This window comes from Camelus bactrianus, chromosome 1 (genome assembly GCF_048773025.1).
Source record: "Camelus bactrianus isolate YW-2024 breed Bactrian camel chromosome 1, ASM4877302v1, whole genome shotgun sequence".
NCBI lineage: Eukaryota > Metazoa > Chordata > Mammalia > Artiodactyla > Camelidae > Camelus > Camelus bactrianus.
The window spans coordinates 15,233,170-15,260,013 of record NC_133539.1 but is presented as its reverse complement, the minus strand read 5'-3'; the positions used below and the strand labels follow the sequence as shown (position 1 = coordinate 15,260,013).

The following is a 26,844-nucleotide window of genomic DNA, read 5'->3' as shown; positions in this document are numbered from 1 at the left end:
TTGTTCATGTGATTAGCACAGCTCAGGCTTCTATAAATCACATATCTCAAAACAAATGACAAATTCTGCATTCCTAAAATGGTAAGACATTTCAAGCAAAACTCTAGCTGGTAGCTACCCTCCTGAGCTCTTCCACTTGTCTGGTGCCTTCAGTTTCATCAGTTTTCCGGAGCTGGGCCTGCTAGGGTATTTCACACACTGCCTTGGGTGTTCGCTTTTTATGGTCTGCTAATTCAGTTAGCATTTGTCCATGAATTTTCCAACTTCTCAAGTTTTGTTGCTGTTTTCATCCTTTTAGCCTCCCCATCACTTTTATTTTTGTGGGTGACTTCTTTTGAAAAAACCCCATAACCTTTGTTGACATATTTGTGAGGTCCCAGGAGAATGTGGAACCAGGTAACTATCAAATCCACCATGCTTATTTGTAAGTTCAGCATATTTTTTAATAGTGGGATAAACACAGTTTGATGATGCTGGGAACTGAATTTTGAATAGACAAAGTAGTTTCTCCAGAGGGAAATATCTACTTTTATTCAAAACAACAACAGTCCTCTTTGGAATGAACAGGATCTGACCACCAAGAACTGGTACCTAAATTACTCATGTCATCAAAATAGAACAGGACATGGTTAATCGAATCCACCCAGGTTTGTTATAAATAGCCAAGATCTTACATGAGGAATTTAATCTCATTCTCCTGGAATCCAAATCTTGTACCAATTTACTCTAGGCTAGGAACGTACTTTTGTTTTTCTCTTAAGAAGAAAAACTATGAAAATACAATTAGACAGTGTGTTCTTGGATATGTTAGATTTGGTGGAGTCAGCAAACCTTGTCTCCAGAGGGCCGGATAATAAATATATTTGACTTCGTGGGCCATGTGGTCTCTGTCACAACAGCAGCCTCTCTGTCACTCAAAAGCAACCATAGACAGAGGGAAGCAACTGGCCCTCCTAGGAGGCATTGCTATCGCCTGATGGCTAGGTGTGATCATGGATGCATTTTTAAATGAAGCATTTCAGAAGCACACACAACAATGTAAGAAGACACATTGTTTTATCTTGATTATCACTGCCATCTAACAAACAAACATTGGTTTCTGAAAAATAATTTTCAGCTAAGTGGGAATTTCTTGTTACCCAAGAGATTCCCCGACAGCTGCTAAAACACAGGTACTTATGTAAACCATCTGTAATAAGACGGAGCTTAAAGGCATGGCTAGCTTAAAGTCAAAATAATAAGAGATGGTTTATATGATACTTCCTTTGTTTTCATTATTTCATCTTTCTGAGTTCAAGTATCTCTGTGAGATAGTGTAAGGCAGTGATCATCAAACTTTAGCATGTGTAAAAATCACAGGGAGGGTTTCTTAAAATACAAATTCCTGGATACTCCTACAAGAGATTCTGACTTAGTAGGTCTGGCATGGAGACTGGGAATTTGTATTTCCAATTTTCCATGTGCTGCTATTTCAATAGAATCACTCAGGGAAATCTTTACTCAACACCTACTCTAGTAAATTCTCTAGGATTGGGACCTGAACCTATGAATTCTTAAAAATTCACCTTATGAGATTTCAGTGTTCAACTGGATTTGAAATGAGTGGCTGGAATATATAAATGCTTTTTTTTTCCCTTGGTGCTTTTGTAGAATAATTTTATGTTTGAAATCTTGCTTATAGCTGGCTCTCAGTAAACCTATTATTAATCATTTAAAATGGATTTCAGAAAGGACAATATCTCCATTTGAGAAGGTCACAAACATGGGTAATTGCTTTTGTTCTCAGATTACTTTAAATCTCCACATTCTTCTGTCTGCCATGGATAAGGAAAGTTGTTGAAGAAGTCAGTTGGTTTTCCAAGGTCCTTCCAGAGTGATGTTGATAATGGAGATAATAATAATGATGATAATTTAACAAATAAATAAATTGACACCTTTCTACATTTCTATTTACTAGCACTCTGTCAGCTTGGATAAATAAATTGCTTTTCATTGAAGTATATCTGATTTACAATGTTGTTTTGGTTGCTGGTGTACACCATAGTGATTCAATTATACAATTGTATATGTATACACATATACATAGTGATTCAATTATTATATGTTCTTTTTCATTACAGGTTATTACAAGCCATTGACAATCCAGTAAGACTTTGTTATTTATCAGAAACAACTCTGTTGGGATTTTTGTTATTTTATATATAGTAGTTTGTATTTGCTAATCCTAGTCTCCTAATTTATCCCTCCCTCCAGCCCTTCCCCCTTTAGTAATCATAGTTTGTTTTCTATGTCTGTGAGTCTGTTTCTGTTTTGTAAATAAGTTCATTTGTGTTATTGTTTTTAGATTCCACATATAAGTGACATCATATGATATTTGTCTTTCTCTGTTTGACTTACTTCACTTATTATGATAATCACTAGGTCCATCCACGTTGCCACAAATGGCATCATTTCATTCTATTTTATGTATTTCACACATACATATCTTCTTTACCCAATCATCTCCGGGTGTATTACCTACTGAAACACTGAGTTCATTTTATAATATATCCTGTATTAGATTTAATACTGATGCTTTGTTTTAGATTTTTAGTTATGGCACATATTTTTCTCTGCAGCTAACGTAACTAGGAAGACGAACTGTGATTTCAAAACAGTCACATTAAAAAAGCATGTGCATTGTAATACCTGTGGATTTATGGTAAGTGGTAAAATAGTAGATAAAAAATTGCCTAAGACTGGACTATGCAATTGCATAATTTTCCTTACAAAACAGCTGTAATTCTTATTTTTTGATTACAAATATCATGTGATTTGGGGCAGGGGACTCAGAAGCTATAAATTCTTTTCAGTGTTACTTTATAAATTACATTTTAAAAATAAAATTTATTGTCTTTTATAAGCCCATTGCCTTGTTCTTTTTTTCCTACTTCTTAATCATTCTCTTGAATCAGCTAGGCTTTTAAATCCTTTTTCTTTGGAGTTCAGAGTTTATTGTTTAAATGTTTAAGACTTTCTTCTGTGTACTTTTTTGTTCTCTACTAGGATTCAAAGTCGAGTGGAAAACTGCTGAACTTTCTTTGTAAGAGGTTTCTGTTTACAGGGCCCCTCTCTCTCTCCTCTATTTGACTTTACATTGACATTCCATTTGGGAGCAGAGTTATCAAAAAAGCATGAGAACCTTCTGAACTTTCCTTCCAGAGGTTCTAGTTCCCATATATACATATATTTAAATTTTTTTTATTAAGGCATAGCCAGCTTACAATCTTGTGTCAATTTCTGGTGTACAGCACAATTCTTTAATCATACATGAATATATGTATATTCATTTTCATATTCTTTTTCACCATGAGCTACTACAAGATATTGAATATGTTCCCCTGTGCTATACAGTATAAATTTGTTGTTTACCTGTTTTATGTATACATCAGTCAGTATATGTAAATCTCAAATTCCCAGTTTATCCCTTCCCACCCCCCTTTACCCTGGCAACCACAAGTCTGGTATTCTATGTCTGTGAGTCTGTTTCTGTTTTAGAAATGCATTCATTTGCCTTTTTTTTTAGATTCCACATATGAGTGGTATCATGTGGTATATTTCTTTCTCTTTCTGGCTTACTTCACTTAGAATGACATTCTCCAGGGCCATCCATGTTGCTGCAAATGGCATTATTTTATCATTTTTATGGCTGAGTAGTATTCCATGGTATAAATATACCACATCTTCTTTATCCAGTCACCTGTTGATGGACATTTAGGTTGTTTCCATGTCTTGGCTATTGTAAATATTGCTGCTATGACCATTGGGGTGCAGGTGTCTTTTTGAATTATGATTCCTTCTGGATATATGCCCAGGAGTGGGATTGCTGGGTCATATGGTAAGTCTATTTTTAGTCTTCTGAGGAATCTCCATACTGTTTTCCACAATGGCTGCACCAAACTGAATTCCCAGCAGCAGTGTAGGAGGGGTCCCTTTTCTCCACAGCCTCTCCAGCATTTATCATTTGTGGACTTTTGAATGATGGCCATTCTGACCGGTGTGAGGTAATACCTTATTGTAGTTTTGATTTGCTTTTCTCTGATAATGAGTGATACTGAGCTTTTTCTAATGTGCCTATTGGTCGTTTGTATGTCTTCAGTAGAGAATTGCTTGTTTAGGTCTTCTGCCCATTTTTAGATTGGGTTGTTTGTTTTTTTTCTTATTAAATCATATGAGTTGTTTATATATTCTGGAAATCAAGCCCTTGTTATTTTCACCTTTTGCAAATATTTTCTCCCATTCCAATTGTTGTTTTGTTTTGCTTTGCTTATGATTTCCTTTGCTGTGCAAAAGCTTGTATGTTTTCCCATATATTTTGATCGACAACAGGAAAGGGCAATAAGAAAATACTTTAAGCAAATTGTTTATTACTTTCAATGACTGCAATATAGTATCCTTAAACATCATCCACGGAAGAACAGGGAACCCACGCTTGCTCATTTCTCTGATTTTCTTATTGAAATCATGGAATTGTGTAGGTAGAAGTTTTGGGAAGTCCTTCAGCATTATAGTAATTTGAGCTTTCATATTGATTACTTTTGGATAAATGTGATTTTCAAAAGCATGTTTTTAACTCCTTGTCCTGACCCCCCCAAAATCATTAGGTCTGCAGATAACAGAACTGTTAATAAATAAAAATGTGAAAGCCACATAAAAAAGGAAAATGTATAATGCTTGTGCAGAAAACGCAAGGCAGTCTAGTCCTTTGTTGCATAAAAACAATTGATAATGAGCATGCTACAGCATTGTGGGTGGAGATTATACCACCAATTGTTCTCTCAAGGGACGGAATCCAATTAGGAGAGAAAATCCAGCCTGACAATTATTTTATGTCTCACTTTTCTGTTTTGATCAAACGCCCCTTCTGGGCATCCGGTCCCTTTGATGACTGACTTCATAGGGCCACTGACTAGTAGGGTTGATTAGACAGATGACAAACCTGGAGACACTATTCTTTAAGGGAAGAGAATTGGACTCAGAACCAGACAACTTGGCAGAACCCTGATCTGTCACTACAAGGTAGTTACATTAGTTTATTTACCTTTAAATGATTATAATATCTTGTGTGCATGGTCTGGGTGAGGACTAAGTGACATAATGTTTGTAAGATGCTTAGCACAGCTTTTGAATCACTATAGGGGATAAATATCTGTTGACTCTCGTATCAGGAAGATCACATTTTAGTGAAGGTCACAAGCTGAAGACAATGTAGGATCTAAGAAGATTTTATTGAAGGAATGTTTACCCAAGAGAAATGGGCTTTTCCGATCACTTCTGTAGAGAACTGCAGAGAACACTGGAGTTAAGGAAAAACAAAGTGTGATATGTGCAGACAAAAATGAGAGAGAAAGAGAAATGTTATAAGACTTTGAATTTCCAGCCAACAAAGAGAAATAAATGATTCATTCCTGATACAGATAATAAACTGGTGCAAAAATGAATTAGAATTCTGAAAAAGGAGCCTCAACTAACAGTCTATTTGCACAAAATCTCTTTCAACTAAACACGTACAGAAAGATTGAAAACTTTTTGGCTTTTTCCAATCCTATTCGAAAGAAGGCAGAGGAAAGAATTGAAGTGATTACATCAAACTATACGATTCTCATCCAATAGGAAGTAACTGATTAGTTCCTCCCCAAGTTCCTATCATAGTTCCCCATGGTCGGAACTTGAGGAGAAGAGACCATGCCATTCTATTGCCTTTAATAAACAAGGGGCTGGAAGGAAGAAAGAGTCCAATGTGAGCTGTCGGCTTTAGGAAGACAGGTTTTAAAATGTTCAGAATAAAGTTATTCCATAGCTTGAAATTCTGAAAGATAAAATGTTTTAAGAGAAGAGAGGAACTTAAAGATGATGTAGTTCTAACTATAATCATTGATGTTATCAACCCTAAAATAAAGGGAGATGCATATTTTTTAAATGTAATCTCTATAATGAAATTAAAGAAAGAAAGTGGCAAAGAAGTTGAAAGTTTAGGCTTTGGAGCCAAACTGCCTAAATTTGAATGTCAACTACTGCATTTATCCCGTATTACTCAATCTCTCAGTGCCTCGGTTTTCCTTCTAAGAAGTAGAGGATATAATTTTATCTATATTTTAGGGTTCCATGAGAATAAAGTGAGTAATACATGTAAAGAACTCACAAAATTTACTAGAGTTTGGTATGTAGAAAAAAATAAATTATAGGCATTATTATTATTTATTTTCCCTCAACTCCATGCAACAGCAACAGTAACAATAGAAGTTAATATTAATTGTATACTTACTCTGGGCTAACCATTGTACATAAAATGCTTAAATCAATTTTAACTTCAAAAATTATACAAAATATGTATTATTGTTATTATTCATATTTTAGATACAAGAAAAATAAGCTCTAAGAAGTTGAGTAACTGGGCCAAGGTCATGGAAGTATGTGATGGTGGAGCAGAGAAGGAACCATGCAGCCTGACTCAGGTGTCCTGGTTTTAACTCTGTTCAGTGCTAAACACTGCATTTTTGAAGTATAATTAACTTACGTTTGCAGAGACATTATGTTATGGATATGTAATATAAATAACACATAGGCTTTATTTTAAAAACAGTTTTGAGAGAAATGGAATGTACAGTAACTTTTCAATCTGACTGCTTTATTTCTTGCTAAGAAATAATTATATTATGATATGTGGTCAAGGTCACTTGACTTGCTGACCAAACATTTGCCTGGTGTCTTTATTGAATTTTGTGCTGTGTTATTTTCCAGCTAGTTGCTTTATGACACCTTGACAACTAACGAAAACCAATGATATACAAAATAGTGGTCAGTCGGGATCGTCCAGCACAGTGCTGGAGCTGATGCTTCAGCCTGTCAGTTGAGGGTGTAAACACAGTTCTAGTACAAGAGCTCCACCCATTTCTTAAGTAAATTATGTAATGATACAAAAGACTGGGGAACTACTCTATGAAATCATTGTTTGGAAGTTAGTGGCTTATCTGCTCTCAAATTTCTTCTTTACTTTTCCTCTATTTTCTCTCTCTGTTTACCTAGAAGTCAAAGGATCTCTTCCAGGTAAGTATTAGGGGGCCCGACTTTCATGAATATGGAAGACTGTATATAGAATTCTAAGTTGACAGTCTTTTACTTTCTAGATGTTAAAGATGCTGTTCTCAGTCTTTATTAGTATTTGTTGAAAGTATGCAATTTTTTTTATGTTTATTCATTTGAAGGTAATATGTCTTTTATCTCTGGGTACTTTTAAGATTTATCATTTATTGATTTTATTAGTAATTTGATGACAAGACTCAATGGTTTTCTGTTTCTTTCCTTCCTTCCCTCCTTCCTTCCTTCCTTCCTTCCTTCCTTCCCTCCTTCCTTCCTTCCTTCTTTTCTTTCCCTTTCTTTCTTTCTTTTCTTTTTTTCCTTTTTCTGTGCAGGATACATATATGCATGCATGCAGAGAAAAGTCTTCAGGTTTGCACAGCAGTATCTTCTTTCTTTTCCCTGCATGCATGTATGTTTATCCTGCTTGGTGTTTGCAGAGATTCTTGGAAATGTGGCTTGATAATTTTCATCAAATTTAGAAAAAAGTGGCCATAATTTCTTTAAATATTTTCCTGGCTCCCTCCTCTTTCAGGGGTTTCCATTACACAGATGTTAAACCACTCAATATTGTTCCAGAAGTCACTAAGTCATTCGGTTTTTTTTATTAGACTTTTCTCTCTGTATTTCATTTTGGGTAGGTTCTATTACTATTTCCACTTCTTAAATCTCTGCTTTTCTCCTCTTCTTTCCTCCATCTCGTTATGTTTATGCTCTTCTTTAAATAATGGAGTAATGGAATATAGTTATAAAGGGTGTCTTGACATGCTTGACTTCTAATTATGTCATCTCTGACATTGTCTTAAGATATAAGTTCTATTATTATTTAGCTATGGCAAGGCCAGCAGATTGGGAGACTACTGCCATTGCAAAGATAGTTTACTATGCTCACAGTTTCGAAAAAAGGGGATGTACCATCTCGTGAAAGGCCACACAGGGTCAGTCAGGAGACAGAGAGAGCAAGGAGAAAATGTGGACACCTTTATTGCGGTTTTTGTAGGAAGGAATAGGAGAGGTGGTGTAAAAAGGTTTGGGATTGGCTAGTTTGAATAATTTAAGTGAGTTTTGGTGCATAAGGTTGTCTCTAATTGTCTGGTTCCTGGCCCTGGGGTGATTAGGGCAGGGGTAATGGCCCTGAGTGGGAGAGCCTGAAAAAAGGGGTTGATTAGGGTATGGACTCAGGATTTGTTAGTTTACATTTGAAAGGCGTGTTTCCAGATGAGTCCTTTACAATCTTTAGGAGTTGGCTGACCCTGGGAGGAGCAATCCCTTCAGGGTCAGCAAGGCATGGTCCCCTCACCCCCCAACGTCAAAGCATCAAGTATGGAAACTAGAAAACATGGTTGTTACAGATATTTCTGCATCCAAGTTTATATGGATTGATTTTTCTCCTAGTCACGATAATATTTCCCTGCTTCTTGGAATATTTAGTACTTTTTTGATTGGATATTGAGAAATTAGATTGTTGAGGGCCTGGAATCTTTTGTGTTTCTTTAAGAGTGTGACATTTGTTTGATAAGCAGTTAAGTTACTTGCGATTGGTTTGATCTCTGATATGTGGTTTCCAGTTTTGTTAGAATGGATCTAAACAGACATCAATCCAAAGCACTTTCAGCCCTCATACCAAGGCAGAGATTTACTTTTCTTTGTGGGGTTGTTTTTTTTTCCCCACTCTTTATTAATGATCATCATGAATGCTTACAATACACCGAGGACTATACTGGAACTGTGCAACAAAACATGAAAAATGTGAGACACTATTTTATCATAAAACTGTTAAGTAGAGTTCTGTGTGTAAACTAAATGTTTGACTGACAGGGTCATATGAACAGGGAGACACCGTACAAATTTTTGACCTAAAGTACATAAATATGGTACTATTTAAAATACAATGGATTCAGAATATTAGAGCCTGGAATAGTATGGTAGGGCTTTACAAAGGTGTGCGTGCTTTAGAATTTGAGTGTCTATTACATGCTGCTTGCCTAGTATCATTCTAGGTTGTAGAAACACCATGATCAAACACATCCCTGGATACAAAGAGCTTTTCATCTTTCAACATACAAAAGCAAGTACCTAGTGCTACTGGAAGGAAAACTTCTTTGGTGCTATGACAATAGTAGATATGTAAGCTAGTCAATAAGCATCAGGGAAAGCCTTCCAAGAGGAAGTTGTATAAGCTGAGACCAAATGGTTATTAAAATTCAGTCAGATAAAGATGTAAGAGGGTAGAGAGATGGGGTGGAAGGGATTCATAGCAGAAGAAACAGCATGAGTCAAAACTTGGAAGCACAAGAAGAAAGAAAATTTGTGGAATGGAAGTATAGTAGTTTGGTACTGCTAGAACATGGTGGTCAAGAGGAATGGAATGTGGTACATAGCAACACTAAATATGTAGACAGGGGCCAGGTGATGGAGTATTTGCAATATAATATGAAAGGGTCTGTATCTTGACCTGAGAGCAATGGATGGGTTCACTCAAATGGTTTTTGGCCATGGGTGTCATAGAGATGGAAAGACACTTGGTTAAATCTATGAACGTGAAGCTTAGGAGAGGGAGCTGAGATGCTGAGACTTGAAGGATAAGGAGACGACTCCTCATGTGTATCACTTGGCCAGGGCTGCCATAACAAAGTACCACATACTGAGTGGCTTAAATAACAGAAAGCAACAACAAGCAGTTATGGAGGCCAGCAGCCTGCGATCAAGGTTTGGTGGGGCTGATTCCTTTTGAGAGCCTCTCTCCTTGGCTTGTAGATGGCTGTCTTCCCCCTGGGTCTTCCCTGGAGCTTCCCTCTGTACATTTCTATGTCTAAATTTCCTCTTCTTATAAGGATATCAGTCATATTGGATTAAAGCCCAACTTAACGACCTCATTTTAAATTAATTACTTCTATAAAGATCCTCTATCCAAATAAGGCCACATGCTGGGCTACTAGAAGCTAGGACTTCAACACACAGAAATGGAGAGGACAAACCATTCACCCCATTAGACAACGTATATAAGAGTTGGAAAGGGAGAGTGACTGTTATTCAAACGCAGGTAATGGTTAGAGATAATGGACCCATATTAATGTAGTTTCAACACCTATGAAGGAAAACAGAATGGATAAAAATAAGAAGAAGAAGATAATGCTGACAGTGGCTATAACATAATGGATTAGCTCTGACAAAGTTACGAAGTGGAAATTTTTTGCATTGAGACATCTCTCTCTGCTGTGTTAGGCAAGATGATTTTTAGAATTATACTGTCCATTTTGGTTTTGTAAATTCTCATTTAAAAATGAGTTACAGTTTCATCCCTCCAGGGGTTGGTCACTAGGCTATAGATCACTGATATTATTACTGTCTTATTACCAAGTAAGGATAATGGTCATTTTTATCCACTTCTTTTAGCTGTTAAGTCAGGGTATGATTAAATAAAATTCCATGAATAACTTGATCACTATGAAATGAAATCTCCTTCACTATGTTTGCATTTAGTTGGTTACATCAGATGCTGTTTCAAAGTTCTTTTCCCAACAACAATAAAATACTCAACTTTGATATTCCCATAGAGAATATAGAACTAATTCTTTTGACCTGGAGCTATAACTAATGGCAACGTCGTAGAAAAATCACACCCATGTTAAAATAGATACATTGCTCTTACCTCTAAAGAGACAAATATTGGAAGCATTATTAAAGATGAAGTCATGCTTTAATATTTTTCAGCTCAAGAATTAAGTGCTAATTTATTTCTTCCCTGAATTTGTTGAGAACTATTTTTACTGCTTGAGGCACTACTCAGGAAATCAGGATTCTGGATTTTGACTTAAGAGCCCACCGTTTTGTATTATGTGTTTTTAGGTCTTTGACTTCATTGTGTTTACACAGTGACCAGGTTTCTGCATAAAACAGGTCAGCCAACAGTTCTGGAGCCTCAACTTTAATCACATAAGGAGGGACAAACTCTATGTACTATCTTTCCTAAATATTCTAACTCAGGAGTGACATCCACTCCTGATCAATCAACTGCGTCCAGGTGTGGAATCTTGGAGACAGAGACTGCCCATCTTGGGTCAGATAATGATCACTAGGAAGAGCTATTATAGACAAGAGCTAGGGAACTAATTGGACATATGAGCACTCATAGGGACCATCTGTTTGGGCTTAAAGAGTTAGGTGAAATAGAAAGGAAAGGGGCAATTTTCAAAAAATGAAAGTTCTGAGTAGAAATCACTTAAATAAGTATCCTACAATGTTGTTTCTTTAAATCTTGCTTAAATTATATATTCATTCCTAATTCATTTCAGTAGAACCTTTTCAGGTATCCCTGTGCCTGGCACTTCTCTAGGGTTTGCTAGAAGTCAGTAAATAAAACAAAATCCATGATATCACAATGCTTACTTTCTGATGTGGGGTGAGGAGATGGGCAGTAAACAAAGTCATGAATAAATATTGTCTGATGGTGTAAGAACCATAGACAAAAGTAAAACAAATAAATGGGTAAAGGGAAAGTTAAAGGAACAGTTCAGGTGCTGTCTCATATTTGTGATTATCAAGGAAGGCCTCTCTGATAAGGTGATGTTTAAAGACCAGGATGAAGTGAGGGAGTGACCCATGAGGGCTCTCGGAAGAAAGAACATTCCTGGCACAGGAAATGGGATACTAAAGCCACCTAAAGTGAACAAAAAATTTATTTTGCTCTACATTTTAACTCCCCTCCCCCATGTTTTATTTTTTATGTCCTATTTTACATCTCTTTAATTTTGTGTACCCCTTAACTAATTATTATAGTTACAGTAGGTTTTACTACTCTTGTCTTTGGACCTTCATGAGTGGTTTTCAAAGTGGTTGAACCACTACTTCTACTATAGATTTGCCTTTACCAGTGAGGTTTTTTTTTTTTCCCTCATTTATAGCTCTGGTCTTTTCTTTTCAACCTAAAGAAGTCCCTTTAAAATTTTTTGTCAGGTTGGTGTAGTGGTGATGAACTCCTTGAGCTTTTGTTTTTGGAGAAACACTTTCTCTCTCCTTCAATTCTGGGTAATGACCTTGCGAGGTGGAGCATTCTTGGCTGGAAGCTTTCATTAATTTGTTATCGTGCCACTCCCTTCTGGCCTGCAAAGTAGCAGCTGAGAAATCAGCTAATGGTCTTAGGGGGGTTCCTTTGTACATAACTAGTTCTTTTTCTCTTGGTTCTTTTAAGATTCTCTGTTTATTTTTAAAATTTGACATTTTAACTATACTGTACTTTGGTGTGGATTTCTTTGGGTTTATCTTGTTTGGGACACACTGTGCTTCCTGAGGCTGGATGTCTGTTTCTTTCCCCAGGTTATGGAAGTTTTCAGCCATCAGTTCTTCAAATATGCTTTCTGTCCCTTTGTCTCTTTCTTTTCCTTCTGGAGCTCATATAATGCAGATATTCGTATGCTTGGTGTTGTCCCACAGGTCTTTTAAACTACCCTCATTTAAAAAAATCTTTTTTTTTTTGTTGATGTATTAGGGTGATTTCCACTACCCTGTCTTCTAGGTAACTGATCCATTTTTCTGTGTCATCTAGTCTCCTGTGGATTCCCTCTAATGTGTTTTTCACTCAGTTCAGTTACTATATTATCTCTGTGAGTTCTGTTTGGAACTTTATTATATATTCTGTTTCTTTGTTTAATTTCTCACTGTGTTCATCCTTTTCCTCTCCTGGGTTTTGTGAGCATCTTTATGACCATTATTTTGAACTCTTTATCAGATAAATTAATCATCTCCATTTTGTTAAGATTTTGCTTTTCTGTGGTTTTATCTTGTTTCTTCATTTAGGACATTTTCTTGTTTCCTCATTTTGTTTGACTCTGTGTTTTGTGTATTATGTAAAACAACCATCTCTTCCTGTCTTAGAGGAGTAGCCCTGTGTAGGAGATGGAATTTATCGTTTAAACTTGCTGTAGCTCTTGGTTGTCTCTCAAACTACCTCTCCACTTATTTCAGCCTCATAAGGTCCAGAAATGCAATCCTGCCATTGTCCCGATCTTGGCACTCAAGAGCATGTCCCCTATCTAGATTGCCTGTGCCTGTTGGCTCTGGTGGGATTGTGTGAGTGACATGGGTGGGACAAGGCTCCTTGCCTTTTGGTTCTGGTGGGGTCACACAAGTGGCATGAGGACATGGGGCTGTTTGCCCTCTGCATCTGTTAATGTTACATGCAGGTGGTATGGGCAGGGGTTGGGGGCTGCTCACCTGACATTATTATCAGGTTAGAGTGAGAAGGCAAAAATGACGCCCACCAGCACCAGTGCCAGCAAGGTTGAGGAAACCCATAAAAATGGCACCGTTCAGTGTTCCTGTCTAGGTTCTTTTCAAACTGCCGCTTTTTGTGCTGGGCCCAGGGACAAATGGCTCTCTGTGTGAGCCCTTTAAAAGCAGAATCTTCATTCTCTATAGGCTCATATTTCTCCCTAACATAAGACCCATTTTTGTTTTTCAAAGCCAGACATTTTGGGGCTTGTCTCTCCGGTGAAGGACCCAAGGATTCAGGTGACTGATAGAAGCTCCATTTTATGTATGTATGTACATATTTTTGACATTTCTCCAGATTGTGAGTTGCTACATGGTGGGTGGGGATGGTGAGGGGGTCAGAGTTTTGGTAAGTGTGTCTCTGTCTCTCCGACACGTCTCTGTGTAGCCTCCGTATCCTTAGATGTGGAGCAAGTGTTCAGCTAGTTCTCAAGTTGTGGTTTTTGTTTTTTTTTAGAGAAATTTGTTTCATATGTAACTGTGTATTTGTTGTGTCTACGACAGGAGGTGAGTTCAGAATCTTCCTGTGCAGTCATCTTGAACTTCTTCATGGTCTTAGTTTTGTTGACTGGAAATGAAAAGATTATTTTCTGAAGAAATTGGAGACTGCAGTTATAGACAGTTGTAGTCACTACTTAGGTTTTGTGACTCTTGGCTGACTGCCTTACCAGACAATGTAGAAAGGATATTTGAACTTCCTTCAAATTTCCCCCAAGACTACCGTGGACACAGAGTCTCAGAGTCATGCTGAAAACATATGGTTTAAAAAAAGACTGACAATAAAAAGCACCAATCATTAAGGAGGTTGTGATTAAGATATCTTGGGAAATCAGAACTTTGGGAGATGCTGGCATAATGTCTTTGCTATTGTTTTCTAATCTCAAGAGTGAGATGTCAGTGTATCTGACAGGTTCCTCTAGTAACTAAATGCTCAGAGAACCACGTAAACTGGGGGAGACAGATTTTTCAAAGACCTCCCCCCTTTTATTACATTCATTCCCCCTTTCCTGCCTCCCTTGTTGGACTTCTACCAAAGCCCCCTTCTGACACTGTTAAATTGAAATGTCTGTAATCCATCTCTGTTAGTTCTAGAAAACTTTGATTTTAGACTCAGAACACAATTAAATATTTACCAAGGCTAAATTAGTGTCTGATTATAATATAATATATTTCTGTTTTCTGTTTTTTGTTTTACCAAATAAGTATTTGTTTTACCACACACAATTCTAGTTTACAGATTTGTTCTTTCAGCAAATATAATTTGAAAAAGGATTTTAAGTAACTTTTAGTATAAAATGATGTCTTCAAAGTACATTTTACTTATTTATCACTGATATTAAAAATCACTTAAGGCCAAATGATTGGAATGTATAAAGAAAATAATGGAACTAGATATTTATACAGCGCTCTAAGTGATGAAAACTCGTTCTTTAAATTCCCATTTGTTCCTATACCAGATATAATCTTATATGTTATAAGACAAGATTTATCTTGATTACTTTTACACAAAGTGTTCTACTTAGAATTAAGTTTTGTTTGCTGTGTAAACAGTAGATTTGCGCCATACCTGAAAAACTCCAAGTTTGGGACACCCAAATCTTTTACAGTGGGCTGCAGGCAAACCTGTCTGACACTTACCTCAGTGGGAGACATTATTTTATTTTACTGGAAAACAATCAAACCTGCTTTTTTTTTTTCCATTGGGGGAGACTATATCTCCCAAAGCTGTTTGCATGCTTAACTCTTGGAGAGAACAATCTAGAACAAAAGCAGCCAGTGCCCACAAGACATGCAGAAATGTAAGAGACCCATGGGGGTTTGTCTCCCAACATGCTGACACTTTCCTTGCTCAGACTTTCAAAATGCACCTCACACTCTACTTCATGAATTCTTTCTTGACTCCACCAATTAACTATCTTTTTCTCCTTTCAACCCTGCTGCATTTTGTGTTTCTCTTTTAAGACACATACTGATTTGCACTTTTTCATTGTGTCTGTATTTCTTTATCATCCTGTACTCTATGGATTGAACTTCCCTTGATAGTAGGGACTCTGTTTTCGTCATCCTTACATCTTTTATAGGAGGAAAGGCTTCTTTGACCTATTTCTTGTCCTTTTTCTTTGAAACTATTTTGCTAACAGAATATGGTATGGAACTCTTCCTTATGAAGCAGAAAAGCAACACGCTTATAGTCAACAGACCAGGATACACAAAAACACCTAAAATGTCTTTTAAATGTATAATTTACTCCAGTCAAATGATATGGCTGAAATAGTCCATAATAAGAGATATTTTTATATAGTTCATCTCTGAAGAAAATCTAGATTATTCTGTAATTACATTACATATTATGTTCTTGATATACAATGTTTTTCTCTTACTACCATTGCTGCTGCTACCATCAGCAATACTACATCCATCACTTTTTACTGCTATCACCATCAATATATAAATATTCTATCCAATTCTAGAACCTATGTTAAGCTCTCCATAACATTGACTATTATTTTTCAGAATTTTAGGATCTATGGATTTTTATCATTCCAATTTTCAGATGAAGAAATCTAGGCTTCTAGAGTAATCTGCCCAAATTCACATAGCAAGTAAGTGTCAGAGTTAAGACTGAAACTCCATTTATTTCATGCTAAAGTCTGAGTCCTTAACAATTTTATTATCATAATGGCCTGGAATGAACATATTGAGATTCACAAGTAAGTCTACAATCAACCAGGAGATGAAAATTCTCTCACACTGATTATAAGATGTTTCTTAAAAACTATTCAATTTGGTTTCACAAATTGCAGTGCTCTCTTCTATTCTCAGTTACTGAGGGGGGAACTCTCATGGTATGTGACTATAAGTTATCTTCACTCTTTGGCTACTTCCAGTTGTGTATGTAGAGTATTAACTTATATGCTGACTATCAAAACAAAGAGGAATTAAAAAAAAAATCAGTCACTGACTCCTGAAACATGTTCCAACCCTAAAATAAAGAACATGAAATTTTGAGTAGGTTTTCCCCAATGCCAATCAATGTAGTGATAATTCTAAGATTCTGATAGTTGAAGTCAGACTGTAGGATTCAAGATAAATTCATAACGGTGTCTGGATTGTCACCTATTACTCATGAGGAAGGATGATGGAGAAGGTAATTAAAGACTGGCTTTTGGTGAGTGCTATCAGGCACCTTCACTAGTTCTGACTTATATAGTCATCTTTATGGTACCCTGAACCAAATCTTCTAGCTTCATTACCATTCACTGAACCATCATAAATGGAGATAACATTTTTTTAATGGAGGAAATTGTGTTCCCTCTCATGTCAAGACATTCTAGTTAAATCTGGGTGACTTGAAAACTATGAGACAGTTTTTCACTGGATTTGGCTTTGGTTGCTTTTTTCCTTAATCAGACTCTCACGTTGCCAAGTTTTGAAGTTTGCATGTTCAGGTTATTGAGAGTGTTGTTTTTCTGAGTGCAAATAGAGTTCAGGTTTCTTAAAATAGGGAAAATTATTGCTCCCTTCCCCCTTCCACTTGAAAAAAAAATGCAATGGTTCCACATTATTTGATTTAGGTCAAAACTAAAAATAAAATTCCTCCAAGTTGTGACTAAACAAGGAAAATTTCTTCTCAAAGCACTTTAAAAAAAGTCATAATTGAGTGTAAAGGAGGTCGATGAAGAATGGTTTTCACTTGTAAAATTTAACCCTGACCAAGTATCTTCTGGAAAATAACTGTAAGCCCAAACTGCTAGTGCTTTCTAAATCTGTGTGTGAGCCTCCGTTAAAACCCAGTTGTGTTGTTGATTTTCGAACTTAACTCAACACATCAGATTTTTAATTTTCCAGTCTTCAAAATAGAGTGTTGCTTACTTTGCATATATTCTTGAGAAGGTAAATTGTGAGCAATTTTAGAATGAGACAGTATTTGAGACTGCTTTCTCATAAATATTGTTAGATTTTAATAAAACTACACCTACGAAAATATCGTGAGTAGAATCAAGTATTTTAGTTCCTTCTCAATTTTCCTTTCTCGTGTTTCTTCTTTCCTGAGGTCCCAGCTTCTGCCTACTCCCCCATTCCTGCTCCAGGACCTTCGTATGGAGGGTCCTCATCTAGTCTCCTTCTTTCCAGTTTTTCTTTCCATGATTTCCCATCCCCCATCTTCTTTCACTGACTCCTTTTCCAAGGAACCACTCAGATATCCTTTTTTTCTATATTTCACTGAACACTTGTCACTATATAGTCATTGTCTACTCTGGGCCAGACACTTATAGGCATTAAAGATATGGAGATATACAAGACCGTAGGTCCTGGTCTTAAAGGTGTTATATTCGAGAGAGGATAAGTAGTTAATCTAAATAAATAACCAAATAAAAATGAGACAGAACTACTGATTGCAATAATTGTCAAGAAGAATGTAGCCATGAAGATCATAATCATGGAGAGTGATTATGGTTGGTACAGACAGTGGATATTAGTGGAATATTAATATTAGCATATTTTATAGGAAAATCATAGAAGGCCTCTCTGAGATGTTTTTCTGCTTAGGCTTGAAGGTCAAATAAAAGCCAGTTGGGTAAAGAGTCAGGGGAGAACACAGCTCCACCTGTTCCAGAACAGTGTGTCCAGGAAACAATCCACAAATGGTAGAATAATGTGAAATGGGATGGAAAGGTAGGGAGGAGCATACTTTTAAAAATGACCCTAAACCATCATAAGATGTTTGGATCTTGTTCTAAGAGTAAGGAGATGCTCTTGTGAAATCTGTAGTTTGCTCAATTCTGGAGTAATGTTTAGCCCTGACACAGTATGAAGTCAGGAGCTTGTGTTTGTTGAAAATGCAATGCCTTGATCAAGTTAGTGGTTCTACAAGGAAAGAAATTCCAGGCAAAATGCAAAGCTACATTTCACATTATGGTGAAAGGAAGACTTTGGAATGTGTTCCTCTAAATCCCTACACAAGTAAGTGGGCATCTATTCTGCCTAAATCTGAGGTGGTCTGTTGACTGTTTTCTTCCCAGGAGCTATATTCTGGGAATAATTTAGGAAATCTGGAAGATGCATTGACTCCATCAGTGATGTTTGCAGCATCCACATGACCTGAACAAGTTTGTATAAGCTTCCAAATTTTTTAATTTATTCACTTGGAAAATTTGGTTATCAAATACCATTATCAGTATAATGCATGATAGGTTACTGTCAATCATGTCACAGAAATAATTCAGAATAAGAATGTTCTGTCATTACAAAATTTTCAACTTAAGACAGTCCACATATAAATATACTAAGAGCAAAGTCTTGTTGGAAGTAAATGCTAAGATCAATTATCTTATGTGTTTAATGTTCGCTATTATTTTTGGAATCCTTTTGAAGCTTCAACCAACTGCATCACATGTCCCATAGTATAAAATTGATCTGTTTCATTTTCTCTTCCTACAATTTTCCCCTAGATTTTGCCTATTCACTTCCAGGTAATAGAGGCAAATGACAACCACAGGAGGTAAAAGAGACACCATTGGATCCAGGATCCACAGGTGCACAATCTGTGCTGTCACACAAGGCTCCCTGCTCAATAATCTCTGTTCTGCAGTCATCATCTTGAAATTCTTAATGATTTTTTTCTTGAACTTGTGTTTTATAAGTGAAATTTGGACAATAGAGCACACATGTTTTTCTTCATTTTAAAATTTTTCCACTAACCTCTTTAAATTATATAGCCCATCCTGATTGGACCAACTGCACACATGGCTATGGTCATAGATCTCTGGGAGCCAAAGTTTCCTCTCTTTCTTTATCATCATCAGACTAGGCAACCAGTTGAAATATCAGTTGGGTGTCAACAACTTCAAAACTTTTGAGATGTGGGATAAGCTTCTAAGGTGGGTGTCAGGATGGTAAGCTACAAGAAAAATATTTGCTTTCTTATAAATTGTGGCAAATCCGTCTTAATACTGTAAACCTTTTCTAAAATTGAGTTGCTAAATACCTTGGTCTTTAAAACCAAAGTTGCACACTAAGGGTCAGTGGGTCAAATTCAGCCTACAGTTATGTTTGACGAGCAAACATAATTTATTTGAACAGCATAGAGATGGACAAAATGTGAATATGAATGCTTTTAACTGGGGCCTGAAGTTCCAGGAAGCCAATGGCTAAATCATTTAATTGTTTTTTGCAAGCCAGTTACACAAATTGGTTTACCCTTTCTGGTGTTTGAAAGCATTAATCATGGTTCCCCAAATTTAGCACATATCTAAACCACCTGTAGGGCTTGTTAAAGCAGATTGCTAACTTCACCCCCAGAGTTTCTGAAACAGTAGGCCTGGGGTAGGATCTGGTAATTTCTAACAAATTGCCAGGTGATGCTGGTATCTCTAGCCCAGGAGGCACACTTGGAGAACTACTGTTCTAAAATAGTAACTGTCATCTCTGCTACTTGCTCTTAACTATAAAAAACTTCACTTACTCAATTATTAATAAGATTATGTAAATAAAGCATATATACTCTAATTATTCAAATTAGTTGAATAGAAAGTGTAGCTGAGACAGGTAGCATTAACTGAAGCAATTAGCAAGTCTGCCATTTTTTTCTTTCCTCAAGGGAAAACTATCCCGCTATTCAAAAGTCATATCACAATCCCATTTCTGTGTTCCCCATTTTTTAACAAAAATGCTTTGCTTTTTCCCAAAATAGTCAACAGCTTTAAAATAATCCAATTTAAAATCTTATTAAGTTGTATCACCCTCTGTAAATATCAAAAGCAATGAGATAATGGAACAAGATTGTTTGGACGGCTGGTGATCGATTCACATTGGACAGGCTCTTATCCGACTGTCAAGGAGTTGTAAGTGCCCTGAGCCCACGATGCCAAGATTTCCTAGATATCCCTCAGATAGATGCAGCTCTAAGCTGGAAAGTCATGAGGCTCTAAATGTCCTAATAGAATATGGAGTTCAGCCTGGGGTCATTTTCCTCCTTGGTCTCCTCGTTGAGATTTAGAGGGTCAAGTCACTCAAACAAGGTTGCTCGTGATCATAATCAGTCATCAGCTTCACGCCCACACCTTTTAGAGGATATGTGATATGGCAATATGGTGACTAAACTGGCTTTTCTAAAGCTAATACATTCTAAAATCCCCGTTTATGTCTGCTTTCCATTTGTTTAATAACTTTGCCTGGGTAATGGAATGGGAGATGACTGAAAAAAATAGCATCTTAATTTTACCTTTTTGTTTTCATTTCTTTTCTTTATGTGTGTGGGGGAGACTAGAAGGGAATTATTAATATGCTTTTATTTGAAGCACCAGTGGAATTTTCTCTAAGACTTGTCTTTAATGGGTTCATCAATTTTACTTATTCTTTTAGCCATCATCAGGTATGACTACAGTTCATTTGGTTTTTGTATTCAGATCATCCATTTTCCATAATAAAGGAAGACTGTGAGAATGTGAATAAATTATGTCCACAGTCCTATAATTATGTGCATGCCTCTCTAGTCCTCTAGACTGCAAATCACTCCAGCTGGGAACTATGTCTCATTTATCTTTGTCCCACACAACAATAAACATAAAATTACTATATAATGGTAGATACGCAATAAAGATAGATTGAATTGAAATGATTTCCCCATTTCCCCCACCCCAACCCCCACCACACACACGCCCACAACTTTTGCTTTAGTTTCTCATTTATTAAGGAGGGGTAACGGTTTCTAGCTCACAGGTTTCTCCAAAGGACTGACTGAAATAATGTATGTAAAGCACTTAGCCCCAAGCCAGGTAATAAATGAGCATTTGATCTATTATGGCTTGAAATTACTAATAGCTCTTTTACTTCTTTTCTGATGATTATTGGTATTCCTGGTTTCCAGCTCTCCTGTGCTGAATACTTTAATGAAAGGGTCATTTTACTGATCAAATTGGACTGAATTGCCTTCTAGCTTTTGTTTTTCTTCTGCCCAATGTTTTGTTAATTCTTTCATATTCCTGTAATTCAGATCGACTTGAAATCCTGACATCAACAAAACACTCCAATCTGCACTACCACCTCAAGGCTCAGGGACATAAAATTACAATAGAGCAAAAAGATTGTTGAAAAATAAACACAAAATATGCCTTCTTCTTAAAAGTTTTCCCTCTGAGGTGAAGGAGGATGCCTGGTGCCTGGCGGTGGCTGGACTGAGTATGTACTGTAGCCTGAAAGAGGATAATTTGTTGTCCAAAGTCATATGTTAGTCACTGTTTTTTGGGGGGTAGTAATTAGGTTTATTTATTTGTTTAGGTGGTACTGGGGATTGAACCCAGGACCTGATGCATGCTAAGCACACACTCTACCACTGAGCTATATCCTCCCGGCCAGTCACTTACTAATTTGTGCTAATCCCTACTGCACGTCGTATTAATGTGTGATGCTTCATTAAATTTCCTCATCTCTGAGGGTTTCAAAACGAGATAATGCTGGAGCAAGAATCAGAAGACCTGGGCTATTTTCTACTCTCTCCCTTTTTAAGGGACAAATCATTCAGCTTTTTCTGGATAACGTTCACCTCTATCACAGAAATAAGGTTGACCACGGGGACTGGTGTGCTTTCTTCCCAAGACTGACTGAAAGTCCATCCAGGTTGTGCACTGCACAACTCAGGGGTGCAATTCACAGAGATCCCCAAACAGAGCTATTTTTTTTCCACCTCTTTTCATCTAGGAAGAACTGAGTTAAGCAAACAGGTGTGGGAGCCTTCAGTAGTCATGTTGTCCTTTCCCTGACACGAAGAAGCACGGCTTATTACATAAATTATATAATTATATTTGTGCATATCACCAAGAGCAACCAAGGGAACAGGGAGTGTATCAACCATATTTAATCGATTTACTTCTGTTCTCATTGCTTAATTTTTAAATGAACTAGCTTTTTGGGATTCCTTAGAATTGAGGATTTGCCTGTAGCCATAAAGATGGTTTAGGACAAGATTACAAAACTAAAAATATTATCAAAAATCTCATTTGTTTAAACATAGTACTTTTTTTTTTTTTTTTTTTGCAGAAGGAGTGCAATCACTCACCTTTATGTACAAATGTATCTAGCAGATCCAAGGAAGTCATCGCTATGTGTCAGCTACTCCATATATAGGAGGATGTGGGGCTGCTGTGTGAGCCCAAACCAGCACAGCTGTTAGCAATAAGGGACTGTCTATGGAATTCAGGACTGAGGCCAGATTTGCCTCTGTAGTACATCTTTTTTTAAGCACACAATTCTATATTTCACTTCTTGACTTGATTTCATGGAACTCAGACATTGCTACAGAAAGAAAAAAAGGATAATAAACTCTTGCTAGTCATTGGAATGGTGCCAATGGAAAACTAATAGACTTTTCTGTAATTATTGAATCATCTCAATTGATTAATTATTGGGTGCTCTGGGATTTCATACTAAGAGACCCATATGGCTCTAGAATCCTAAAACTGGTAAAAACCTTAGATGTCATCTCATCTGTATTTGACCCGATTTAAGCCTACCCCCAACTTCTCTTGGCCTTGCCTCTTGCCCTTGCCATGGCCAAGACTTCAGTTATCAACATCCATCTTCTTATTCTGTGCTTGACTCTGCCTCCCTGGGAGTGAGGCTGGTCTGCACTGTTCCTGTTGAAGTGGGAATTGCACTAATGCTGGGACCTCAGCCTGACCCTACTGTGCCATGTTGGCTGTGCTTGTTCCATCCAGTCTGGGCTCAGAAGAATCCATGGGGTGTGACGTGTGGCTTTCCTGGTGGCAGCCAGAGGGACTGGGATTGAGAACCTGATAGTGTGGGTGATATTAACACCCCTTGGTGCAAACTTTCACTAGTGAGAGAGAAGAAACAAATAAAGTAGTGCTGAGTTGCTGGATCACTTTGGGGCATTTGGCAATCTTGAACTTTTCCATCTCTTGAGATGCGTTACTTTGCCCAACAGACCATCCTTCTCCCTGTTTATCCTCTTCCTTCCTTGAGGAGCCTTGGCAGGGGATGTACAGCCTCCTCCATTCATGAATCATGGTCTCATCCGCTTATTTTCCTTCCTGGGTCTCATGCAGCTTTCCTTCCTGCTTCTGGGGAAAAAAAAAGAAAAAAGATCTGTTATAGGCAGCCGCACTAGTGTCAGGAAGCATGACTCACCACCCTGATTCTGTAAACTATCCTAAGCATTATCAATGAGTTCAGTTTTTGATATTTAGAATTCTGTGCTTGTGAACAAAGAAACCAAGTGAGCTCCCACTAATACAAGCACTCTGTGAGAGTACTTGAAACAAGAGATTATTTCGTGGGAAGGATCATTTGCACTGGACTGAGGAGATGCTTCGGATTCAGGTAGATATTTCTACTTCCTGTGTAACATCGGCTGAGAATTCTCTCTTTCTCTATTAGCTCCCTAGATTAGGTTTTTATTAGTTCTCAGGGAGATAACGAAAGCAGTATCTGATCGCATCTCTCTACCTCCAATGTTTCCAAGGGCAGCAATTTGGGGTTGGCCATTCTGCTCACTACTTTTCTTTGTAATACTCTCCTATTTAAATAACTTGTTTAGCTCTTCTTGGCCTCTTCGAACAGCTCTTCCCAGCAAAAGCCAGACCTTTACAACCCATTCTTGTGCAGAATTTTTTCCTAGCAAAGATTTTCTAATAAAATTGGTTTCCTCAATGTTACCAATGTGCAAATATTCATTCTGCATTGTGGCCTTGCGCCATGTTCTCATGGTTTAGTCTTAATTTTTGGTGTCACTATAATGCTTAGTTCCATGGAGATTTTGCTCCTTGAAGAATAGTACAAATGATCTCCTCTCGGGCTGATTTTCCCTATATAAAGGGCACATTTAAATGCAAATTACTGTTAAAATGTTGGAGCTGATTTTAAGACTATCTAAGACAGACTTACCGTAATACTATAACTAGATATAGACAGAAAGTATAAAATATAAAATTTGTCATACATAATTAATGTATATTTTAAAGGCCTTGAAGACTAAATATATGAGATTGTATGCAGGTTGGTGAATATTATAACAAAATTCGTTGCAGTTTTAAATGGAAGGGAGTGGGGCTCCAATTTTTAAATTTTTAACTTCCTTCTGTATCATTAGTTTCTTGAAGATATCTGTTCTTGTAGATGGTAGTACTGTAAATTTGAAAAAAAGTCACATTATTAACCAAGTCTTATTATATATTGCTAGAATTTCAAGATCCATTATTCAAAGAAATATATTGGCATTAATGGCAGAAATCAATGACTTTCTTTTCCTCTCAATTAAATTACCATAATTATTATTTTTATCAATTTCTATGTTTGTTTTAATTGCTTTAATACACTCATATCCTGTTATTTTTCATTACGTGATACCAAGATTGATTTTGTTTCAACATATATTAACCTGTACTTTATTACCTAGTGTCTTTTTCCGTTTTTCACCCCAGAAATTGCTTGATTCAAGTTTATTGTTGAGTATCACTATGATTTCATATATAAAACTTCAATGACTATAGTGGAGAATAGCTATGTGTTTAAAATAGCTTCAGTGTTTCAATCCTGATTTTTGAGGTGAAAAAATATTAACATTGGACAGCATTTCCATATACCTCTAATTCCTGTTATTAAGGGTGAGGTGAAATATTTCTGCCAACTTTCCAATTTCCTTCTGCTGCTCCAACCCCATTTTCTTCTTCAGAAAACATGAAGATTTCAATATGTTAATCCTGTTTAAGTCCTTATTAAGAGTGTCAAGTACAGTCATTTTCTTCTCTTAAAAAGTATTTTTTCTGATTAAACTACAATCACCAGTTCACTTAAATAATTGGTCTAAGAGACAGAATCTGACAGTTTCTTTCCACCTCTGCAGACAGACAGAACAAAAATGGTGCCAAATCAACCCCTTAGGGCTTTTTTTGTTTAGGGACACCTGTCATTTTAATCTGTGTAATTAAGTTAGTGTCTTTTGAGTTACTGAAATTAGACTTCTCTGATTGAACCAAGAAAAGCATGTCAATTGAATTTATGAAAGAAACATTTCATGTGGTTGAATATTATGAAGCTTAGTGAAAATTACATAACTTCTAAAGGAAAATGTCTGGTGTTTACTTCATTAATTTGAATAAAAGACAAATGTAGCATTTGGTATTAAGACAGTTTGGTATTTGTGTTTATGTTTTTTCATATCTGAAACAATTGGTAACATTAAACAATAGAACTCATGGTTCCGCTTTTTACCCACAAACTTATGTTATTATTTGCTTCTGAATAGTCCTGAATAATTAAATTCAAGACTGATCAAAGTAAATTGAGAAAAAAAAGATATCATTGGCTTATGTTTTGTTTGATGCTTTAGTCACTTGTGGTTGAAAAACTTAGACACAACAACTTGGTCATGATAAAGAGAGCATTAGTGGTTTTGCAAAATTATGCCAATAGGTTATTTTGTAATATTATAATAAATATCTAAAATTTATCTCTTAAAAAAGAAATTTATTTTCCATCACATGCCTTTGGCATTAAAATATGTTTTAGAAAGGTCATTTAAGGTTTGGCAACCCTGTGACATCTCAATATCTTTCACAGTTTTTAATACAAGAGTATAATCTTCATTCTTCTTAAAAAATCATTCTCAAATGTGACTGACTGAATAATTCGTTATTAATTCTTTAGTGTGCATGGAAAGACCAAGAAGTTCTGTTGTTCTTCAAAATTTCTGAATCAATTTATTGCATCAATTTATTATGAATAAATTGTATTTCTTGCAGTAATCTTTAAATTAAATTTCTGGCTTCTCTAATCACAGGGTGGAGGTGGAGAGGAGTGGAGGTGTGGAGAAGAAAAACTTACATTTAATATAACTATTAAGAAGTCCTGTTTCATGGCAGTCAAGTGAGGACATTCTGTAAACACCACTTATTCATTATTTTTTTTTTGGAATCATTCATTTATCAGTCATAAGATACTATACTTCATGCATCAATTATATTGATTGCCTACTGTCAGCATTTCTTTGTGATAAGATAAATAAGACTAAAGAAGTTCACAGACAGAAGGAGTATCTCCAACATATGTAGATAAAATTGCATAACACCTTTTGCATAAGATTTTTAATTTAGGAAATCAGTGAAAACTTTTGACTTCTTTCTGAAATTATTAGCAATTAAAATTTTGATGTATGATGTTTATGTACAGCAAGGGATATTTGAAAACTGAAGCTGCTAAGAATAAATTATGGAATATGAATGAGGTTTAAAATCTAGGCTAAGAGCTTCTTTGGAAGTTCTAGCAGAGGAACGCAACTCTTCGTGTACCCTTGACCGAAGAAAGGTCCTCCTCTATCTGGAAAGGTACAGGGACAGGACAGAGGACAGAGGAACGGGACATCCGCCTAGTCAGCAGGATCAGGAGATGACATCAACACTGGTGATCAACACTGCACATCAACACGGGGTGACAGATGTC

General features: G+C 36.5%; 1 long non-coding RNA gene across 3 annotated transcripts in view; it reads left to right on the top strand.

The window, feature by feature from the left end:
* The first annotated feature begins 6,964 nt into the window (after positions 1-6,964).
* LOC123617333 (uncharacterized) overlaps positions 6,965-26,844 on the top strand; it is an 80,323-nt gene continuing 60,443 nt past the window's right edge. The window contains exons 1-3 of one of the 3 annotated variants that reach the window (XR_006725454.2): positions 6,965-7,086; positions 13,579-13,651; positions 13,891-26,732. This is a non-coding gene — a long non-coding RNA (uncharacterized LOC123617333). Of the gene's footprint in view, positions 7,087-13,578; positions 13,656-13,890; positions 26,733-26,844 lie in introns of those variants that run through there. The other 2 variants (XR_006725455.2, XR_006725456.2) reach the window with 2 other exon arrangements.